Source organism: Balaenoptera physalus, assembly GCF_965194825.1.
Source record: "Balaenoptera physalus genome assembly, chromosome: 5".
Lineage (NCBI taxonomy): Eukaryota > Metazoa > Chordata > Mammalia > Artiodactyla > Balaenopteridae > Balaenoptera > Balaenoptera physalus.
This window is the reverse complement of record NC_138884.1, coordinates 126,224,332-126,234,576: the sequence shown is the minus strand read 5'-3', so window position 1 is coordinate 126,234,576 and position 10,245 is coordinate 126,224,332. Positions and strand designations below refer to the sequence as shown.

General features: G+C 30.7%; 1 long non-coding RNA gene across 1 annotated transcript; it reads right to left on the bottom strand.

The window, feature by feature from the left end:
* Positions 1-275: 275 nt before the first annotated feature.
* Positions 276-9,564, bottom strand: LOC309661429. Its single transcript, XR_014264041.1, has 2 exons — positions 8,950-9,564; positions 276-7,021 (listed from the first exon to the last, which is right to left on the bottom strand). It is a non-coding gene; the product is annotated as an uncharacterized lncRNA (long non-coding RNA).
* Between the last annotated feature and the right edge of the window lie 681 nt (positions 9,565-10,245).

The following is a 10,245-nucleotide window of genomic DNA, read 5'->3' as shown; positions in this document are numbered from 1 at the left end:
TATATATCGAATCCAAAAGAAAAAAAGAAGAAAAAAAAATGGTCAGAAGAACCTATGGGCAAGACGGGAATAAAGATGCAGACCTACTAGAGAATGGATTTGAGGAGATGGGGAGGGGTAAGGGTAAGCTGGGACAAAGGGAGACAGTGGCATGGACATATATACACTACCAAACGTAAAATAGATAGCTAGTGGGAAGCAGCCGCATAGCAGCAGGAGATCAGCTTGGTGCTTTGTGACCACCTAGAGGGGTGGGATAAGGAGGGTGGGAGGGAGGGAGACATAAGAGTGAAGAGATATGGGGACATATGTATATGTATAACTGATTCACTTTGTTATAAATCAGAAACTAACACACCATTGTAAAGCAATTATACTCTAATAAAGATGTTTAAAAATAATGAAAAAAAAAAAAAAAGAAAACAGTCTGGCAGTTCCTGAAATCATTAAATAAATAAAATAAAACAGGTAAAAAAAATAAAATCACAGGCCAACATACCTAGTCAACATAGATGCAAAAATTCTAAACAAAATAGTATCAAGCCAAATTCAACAATACGTTAAAAGGATCATACACCATGATCAAGTAGGACTTATTACAGGAATTCGAAGATGGTTCAACACCCACAAATTAAACATGGTGGTACACAACATTAACCAAATGAAGGATAAAAATCATATAATCATCTTAATAGATGCAGAAAAAGCAACTGACAAAATTCAGCATCCATGTATGATAAACATGCAACGAAATGCGTATAAAAGGAACATATCTCAATATAATATAGTCCATATATTACAGTCTCACAGCTAATATCACCTCTGTGGTGAAAAGCTTAAAGTTTTTCTTTTAAGATCAGGAACAAGACAAGGCTGCCTACACTCCCCACTTTTATAAAACATACTTTTGGATTTATAGCCACAGCAATTAGGCAAGAAAAAGAAATAAAATACATACAAATTGGAAAGGAAGAAATAAAATTATCACTAGTTTCAGATGACATGGTACTATATATAGAAAGCCCTAGAGACAAAAAAAAAAAAAAAAAAAAAAATCCCTGCTAGAACTAATAAGTTAATCCAGTAAAGTTGCAGGATATAAAATCAACATACAAAAATCTGTTATGTTCCTTTACAATAACAAACTATCAGAAAGAGAAATTAAGAAAACAATTCCATTTATAATTGCATCAAAAAGAATGAATACATACTAATCAATTTAACCAAGGAGGTGAAAGACCTATACACTGAAAACTACAAGTCACTGATGAAAGAAATTGAATTAGACACAAATCAATAGAAAGATATTCTGTGTTCATGGACTGGAAAAACTGACATTGTTAAAATGTCCATATACCTAAAGCAATCTAAAGATTCGATACTATCTCTATCAACATCCCAATGCCATTTTTCTCAGAACTAGAACAAATAATTCTAAAATTTGTATAAAACCACAAAGACTCTGGAAAGCCTAAACAATCTTGAGAAAGAAGAACAAAGCTAGAGGAATCATGTGCCCAGATTCAAACTACACTACAAAACTACAGTAATCAAGACAGTATGGTATTGGCATACCAACTGATGCATAGATCAATGGAACAGAACAGAGAGCCCAGAAATAAACCCACATTTATATTGTTAATTAATTTAAAACAAAGGAGCTAAGAATACACAATGGGATAAGGACAGTGTCTTCAGTAAACGTTGTTGGAAAAACTGGACAGCTACATGCAAAAGAGTGAACGTAGACTACTATCTTATACTATACATAAAAATTATCTCAGAATAAAGGATGTAAAAATGAAAATCACAAAATTCCTAGAAGAAAATATAGGCAGTAATCTCCTTGACATTGGTCTTAGCATTTTTTTTAAACTGACTCTAAAGGCAAGGGAAATAAAAACAAAAATAAACAAATGGTACTCCATAAAACTAAAAACGCTTCTGAACTGCAAAGAAAATCATCCAAAAAACCCACGAAGACAACCTATGAATGGGAGAAAATACTTGCAAATCATATATCTAATAAGGGGTTAATATCCCAAATATATAAAGAACACATGCAATTCAACATCATAAGAACAAATAACCCGATTAAAAAATGGGCAGAGGATCTGGATAGATATTTTTCCAAACAAGACATAAATATAGCCAACAGGCCCATAAAAAGATGCTCAACATCACTAGCTGCAAATCAAAACCACAATGAGATAACACCTCACACCAGTCAGAATGGCTAATATCAAAAAGACAACAAATAAAAAGTGTTGGCAAGGATGTAGAGAAAAGGAAACTTTCATGCACTGTTGGTAGAAATTTAATTTTGTGCAGCCAGTATGGAAAACAATATGGATATTTCTCAAAAAATTAAAAATAGAACTTCCATGCAATCCAGCAATTCCACTTCTGGGTATTTTTCCAAAGAAAGCAAAAACACTAATGTGAAAATATCTATACACCACTCCCCCCAGTTCATTGCAGCATTATTACAGTAGCCAAGATATGGAAGCAACCTAAGTGCTCATCAATAGATGAATGTATATGGAAGATGTAGCATATACAGTTTATCCTTGAACAACGTGGGTTTTAACTAGGCAGGATTTGAACATATACGTGGTTATTGTTTAATAGTAAATACTACAGTACTAAAAGGTCCCTGGTTGGTTGGATCCTTAGATGCAGTGGAACTGCGGATACAGAGGGCTAACTATAAGTTATAGGCAGATTAATCCCAGACTTGTTCAAGGGTCGACTGGATATACAATGGAATGTCACACAACCATAAAAAAGAATGAAATCTTGCCACTTGCAACAATATGGATGGACTGAGAGGGTATTTTGCTAAGTGAAATACGTCTGACAGGGAACGACAAATACTGTATGATTCTCTTATGTGTGGAATTTAAAGGAAAACAAATGAACAAAGCTAACTAAACAGAAACAGAGTCATAGATACAGAGAACAAACAGGTGGTTGCCAGAGGGGAGGGAGGTGGTAGAAGGAGAGAAATAGGTGGGGGAGATTAAGTGGAACAAACTTTCAGTTACAAAATAAATGAGTAACAGGTATGAAATGTACCATGTGGGGAATATAGTCAATAACTATGTAATATCTTTGTATGGTGACAGATGATGAGACTTATCATGGTGATCATTTTGAAATGTACAGAAATATCTAATCACTTATGTTGTGTACCAGGAACAAACACAGTGTTTTAGGCCAATTATACTTCCAAAACAAACAAATGAACAAACTCATAAAAAGAGATCAGAATTGTGGCTATCAGAGGCAGGGTTCGGGGGGAGAGGGAATAAGAAGAAGGCAGTCAAAAGGTACAAACTTCCAGTTGTAAGATAAATAAGTACTAGGGATGCAGTATACAACCTGATAAAGATAATTAACACTGCTCTACACTGTAAATGAAAGTTATTAAGAGAGTAAATCCTAAGAGTTCTCATCACAAGTAAAACTTTTTTTTCTATTACTTTTATATTGTATCTATATGAGACAAAAATGTTCACTAAATCTATTTTGGTAATCATTTTATGATGCACATAAGTCAAATCATTATGTTGTACACCTTAAAATCATACAGTGCTGTATGTCAATTATATCTCAATAAAACTGAAAAAAAGAATTATTTTATGACATATTCATTTAAACAAGAGTTTAAAACTTATTTCAGTTTGAACTAATGAAGCCGAGAGATTTATATATTTTGTTGCATCTTCAAGTACAGAGAGAGAAGAGGGAATTATCAAATTTCTCCATTTCAACAAGGATATTTTGTAAGTATTCATAATTTTTAGAAGTCAATAGTTATTGATTAAAAATTTATTAACAGTGTAATACATTTTCAATCAGGGCCCATAGTTATAATTATAGCATATCAAATTTAAATGTTCCCATTTAAAGGAAATATCACTCTCTGCAGTTTAAGACTTTAAAAATATTTTTGATAAAATAATATTTCCAAGGGCAATTTTATAATAATAAAAAAGGACAATATTACATATTTATGTACATGGCTTTATCCTAAGCAAGGTATAAAGTTGGGAATTGAATAATGTTCTCAATTTAATGCTTTATCAGGTTTACCTTTTTGAAGGTTATAAAGCTTCAAGTTATATCGTTCTATAGCTTCAAGCAAGGGAAAATTTTACTCTTCTTAACTTTTCAAACATTCTGTTCTCTAGCAACATTCTCAAGGCTAAGCAATGGAACTCATTACTTAGCACTAAGTAAAGATAGCAAGCTAAAAATGCCCAAAGCTTAAATTATGGAAAACAGAAAATGGTCCAAAAGTTTCTTTTTTTAAGGGATACTTTTACCTCTACATCTGGAATCACAGAAACAGAAACATGTCCAAACCAGCTTTAGTACAGGGGAATTTATTTTAAGGAAAATGGCACATTTATTGGAACTCAAACAGCATGGCAAGGTCTAACAACCAAAGAAACTAGAAACTACCAGAAAAAAAGTTCTATTTTCTAATTGCTAGGGTCTATTTCCTTTGAAATATCTGTTTATCTTTCTCATTATTACAATTCAGCTTTTTCTATTTACTCTCTTTTTGATCAACAGGGACCCCAAATTTGTCTTCAACAGGGAAGTTGTAGAACTGAGTCTACATAACCTTAGCCTTGGTTCTAATTGATCCAACTTTCTTCATGTTCTAACTCCTAATTTTTATGAGAGGGCATCTGTTTGGTGGTATTAGATTATATACCTATCCCTAATACTTTATTTGTAGCTAGGATGTAGGGTGTATGGGAAACTGGGTATGGCCTGTTTCTTCCATAAATAAGGGTTGTAAAAACCAACTGTCTTGGAGGGAGTGATTGTCTGAGCCATGGAAGGTGAAAAGTCCTCAAAAAAGGGAACATGTTTAGTCAGACACTCCAAGAGCTATCTAAATATAAACACTGCTAAAAAAAATTGTTGAGTATATTAAAGAAAGTTATCATCTTGAAGTTGGAAAACAATTTATAGTGTTTATTTCCTAATCATTCCATCATCATTTTTCAATGTCTCAGTAGTTTGTTCATTGTGTTGGAAAATAAATCGTTGTGTAAAATTTGTCTTGAGCAAAAAACCTAATATTAGAGTGAAAAAGGACCCTCAGGACAGGACCTGAGGATAAAAAAATCATGAGAAGCCTAAAGTTAACTGATAAAAATGATTAATTGTATTTTCTTTGCATTTAAAATTTTTTCTTTAAGTCTAGTTATAGGTATTTTGTTGTTGTTTTTACACACTAGCATTTCATCCTGATTCCTTCCAAGAGAAAAAAATATATTAGTACTATAAATGAAAAATAGATGCAGCATTTGAATGACAAGAAAGTGTCTGTTATAAGAAAGCATATGTATTTTCAATACCAAATGACTTACTCATTCTATTTTTTTGACGTAAGCAAATGTAGACATTTCAATCCATAAAGAGCATTTGGAGTCAGGAGAGAAAATTTACAGTCTTCATGAAAGTAACTAACTTCTTTTTCAGTGTTTTCCTTTTTTTTTTTTTCTCCAGCAGTTTCAATTTTTCTGAGAGTGGTCTCCCAACACTATGGTTTAATATCCTTTTATACTTGTTAGGAAATAAATATAAATTTTTCTTTAAAGTTAGCAAAAATGAAGAATGAACATACTTTATGTCAGCATAGATTAAGTAATAGATTCAAATTCTACAGATAGTGCTTCTTGCTGGTGCTTATTTTTCATAATTTAAAGGAAAGTAAAACTATTCCATGTACAGTAATGCACAACTACATTTGAAAGGAAAACATTCTGATTACTATATATATATATATATATGGATATGTATAATGAATCTTTTAATAATTGACTTGCATCAAATTGAACAATAATATTGTACACCTTAACAATTTTACTTTAGGCTTGATTTATTCATTTCCAGGATTTCTAAATAGCATGTAGAGGACAAATGGGCAATTCATGAAACAAATGTTGTACTGTCTTATCAAGGATATATTTCCTTTATTAAATAAATATCTGGCAATAGGATATGATAAAAATAAATGAAGTAGGAGATAGATCTGTGCTCAAAGTTTGATTTCAGTATTTTCTTGCCCTATGACCAAACAAGCCCTTTTACATCTTTATATATCAATTTGTTCATTTGCAATGTATCAAAGATACTGTATTTTCTCAACTCAAATCTATATATTTCTTTACATCTTTGAAATTAGATTAGATTAATTAACTCTCCCACATAACTTCCTCTCTGACAGGCAGAAGATGAAGTGTGAATTTATTGCCCTTTGCTTAGGTGAACTGAGCCAAAGATCAGAGGCACCTGCTTGTTTTATTGTTAATTCTGTTGATGTATTTGCTTCCATTGCTATAAAAATTGTCAGTGTCTTAGTAGAGGTCAGAGCTAGGAAAGATATGTGAGAATGATTTTGAAAGACTATTAATGAGGTGCTGAATATCCATCAAAATACAAGTTGGCCTTCAAGATAAGTTAATCATCAGCATCATGAAACTAAATTAGAGACATAAAATTAAAATCTTAAGTAACAGAGTTTGTCCAAAAGAAAATGGAAATAAGCCACACATATTCTCTAACATGCTTCATGTCTATCTAATCAATTCTAATGTTTCCATGTTAGGAGTTACCAGGAGCCTTTAACATTAAAAAAAAAACCAGACAAACAAAAGAAAAAACTTGTTATTGTGAACAGTCCTCCTGGCCAAGGAAGGCTATGGAGATCACGGCAGAATAGTAATCTCATAGAAGAAGACACAAAATTAAACTTTGATACTGAATATTAAAATGAATATGTGGCTATTTTATCTTATTTAAATGGTGTTTTAAAATAAGCTTTGTGAAGGCATAATTTAAAGAGTAACATTTTAAAGTGTACGATTAGATAAGTATTGAAAAATGTTATAGATGTGTGACCTTCACCACATTCAGGATATAAAAAATTTACATCCACATCAAATTTTCCTCCAGGCCCTTTGCTATCACATCTCCACCCAGACCCTGACAACCACTGATCTGTTTAACTTTTATAGAATTTAAAACACATGGAGTTATACAGTATGAAATATTTTATTTCAAGTTTCTTTTGCTTGACATCATACATTGCAGATGCATATATAAAATTTTCTATATCAATAAAAGTTCCTTTTACTGCTAAACAATAATTGATATTAAATCAAATATAAATAAATCAAAAAAAATTATCCATTTAACCATTGATGGATAATTGAGTTGTTTCCAGTTTTGGGGTTTTTGACAGATAGAGATACACTTTACATACCACAGAATTCACCCATTTCAATAGCTTTTATATTCACAGAATTGGGCAACTATCACCAGAATCAATTTAAAATATTTCATTACCCCAAAAAGAAATCTTTGATTTTAGTAGTCACCTCCAACCTCCATTCTAGCTCACCCATCTCTCAGCAGCAAGCAATCCACTTTCTATCTCTATAGATTTGCCTATTTTTCATATTTTATATAAATGGAATTATACAGTATGTAGTCACTTATGACTGGCTTCTTTCACTTAGTATTATTTACAAGGTTCAACAATGTTGTGGCATATATCACTAATTTAGTTCTTTTTTCCCCCAAATGTATAAAAATATCACATTTCATTTTTCCACTTATCACTTGTTGGATATTAGAGTTGTTTCCACTTTTTGGTTTTTATGAATAATGCTGCTATAGACATTTATGTATAACTTTTTTTTTTTTGTAGACATACATTTTCACTTCTTTTGGGTATATCATCTACTAGTGGCATTCGTGGATCATATGGTAACTCTACATTTACCTGTTTGTTTTCAGTTTATTTGTTTGTTTTGCCTCTATAAATACAGATACTAAGAACACTCAACTAACAGTCTTTTTTAGATATAGTTTTTTGTTTACTTGTAAATATCAGAAGTGGAATTTTTGGATTGTATGAAGTTTATGTTTAACATTTTAAGAAACTGCCAAACTACTGTCAAAATGAATGAATGAATGTAGTATTTTGTATTCCTACCATGAATAGTTTCAGATGATTTTCTTTCATTTCATTATTAGGTGATTTCAGCTTTTTAAAATTTTAGCCAATATAGTGAATGTGTAGAGATATCTAATCATGGTTTTACTTTGTGCTCCTCTTTTCATGTTCCATTGGTACCACTTGATTTTGCATATCTTCCTTACTAAAGTAACTGTTTAAATCCTTTTGTCATTTTTAATTGGATTGTTTTCTTGTTATTGAATTTTTAGAATTCATCACGTACTCTGGATAAAGAATTAAGTCAGACATATGTTTTACAATATTTTATCTGTGGATTGCTTTTTCATCTTTTCAACAGTGGCTTTTGAATAGAAAATGTTTAAAAATTTTGATAGAGTCAAATTTATTAAAATTTTTTATACCTTTCACTTTTTGTGTTCTAAGAATTCTCTGCCTAACCCAAGGACACAAAATGTCAGCAGGTCTTCTTGAAGACTTATAGTTTTAGCTCTCACATTTAGATTAACATTGAAGTTAGTTTTTATATGTTTTTTGAAGAGAATCTGGACATTCATTTTTTTTTCCATAGAGATACATAGCAGCATTTGTTGAAAAGTAGTCTTGTGAATGCATTGAGCTACAGTGACACCTTAACAAAATCAATTGACCATATATGTATATAGGATCTTATTTTTGGAATCTCTAACTTGTTTCATTGATATAGTTGTTTATCTTTACAGAAATACCACACTTTCTTAATTTTTTTATAGCTTATTGATAAGACTTGAAACCTGGTTATTTAATTTCATTATTTTTTTTTCTATTGCAAAAGCGTTTTAGTCTAAGTTTTTGTTTCTCCTATGAATTTTAGAATCAATTTGTCAATTGCTATAAAACAACATGCTTTAATTTTGAATAGTATTTTATTTATTATATATATCAAACTGAGGAGTATTTACATCTTACAGTATTAAGACTTTTGATCTATGAACATGATATTTCTCTTTGCTTATTTAAATCTTTTAAATTCATCTCAGCAATGATATGTAGTTTTCAGTGAAACTGATTTTATACATTTATTTTTTAAATTTCTCCCTAAGGATTTGATAATTTCAATGTTATCCTAAATTGTATAATTTTTAATTTCAATTTTTAACTGTCCATTGTTGCTCGTGTTCAGAAGTACAACAGACTTAATTTTAATCTGTGGCTTTATATTTATAGTATAGAGAGAATAATATTTTAATCAAAACTACAAATATTTGCTTTTTATTTGGTATATTTAGATCATTTCAATATGGTATGTTGTATATTTTTCATTTGTTATTTCTTTTTTCTATTTGTCCAATTTATATTTCTGCTTCTTTGCTTCTTATCCTAATTTATTTTTAATGAATTGTATTTTTTCATGATTCCACTCTATATCAACCATTGGCTTATTGACTATGTGTCTTAATTTCATTATTTAGTCACCTCTTTCATTTCTGGATATATTTTTATTGATTTATTTTGTTCCTGGTAGGATCACATTTTTCTGTTTCTGTATAAGCCTGGTAAGTTTTTAATGCATGCTAGACTCTTGGTAAGACAAGTGATATAAATAAATTAAGACAGATACGTACAATACGGAGTAGTGAGGTCTATGAAGACCTGGAGCACACATGCTTTCTATAAAGGCAAAATATGCTAATTTTTTTCAGCCAGTGTTTACCATGCCAGAGTGTAGGACCATGAATACTATAATTTCTGAATTTTCAAGGGAAAGCAGAAATCTTGAATTTTTTGGTTAAATCTTTTGATTATTAGGTATTAAAAATCTTAAAAAAACTGGGAAATAAAATAGTATACAGTTCACAATGTGGAAGTTGATCTTGTTAAGGAATGCCAACTTTAAACATAAAATATATTTTCCTATTGACTTTGGCTCTTATTTGCGTGTGAAAATATTCAGGATAATGCCATGGCAAGAGCACTAATGTAAAATAGACTATTAGAGTCAACTTCTTTCCATAGAGAATTTAACATTTGTGCCCTGTATTTGGAAGGGGCATAGTGATCTGTAATATTATCTCTAATTCAGTATTTTTGCTGAATTGTTAGCAAATTTATTGACTTACATGTCAGAGTGCTGTGAACACCATACAGCATTAAACAACATTTGCAATTATTATTATGATTTATTAATATTTTTCAGTTATGATTCTAATTTTAAAAAACCCAAATACATAAATGAAGTTTAATTTTAGTGCAATATA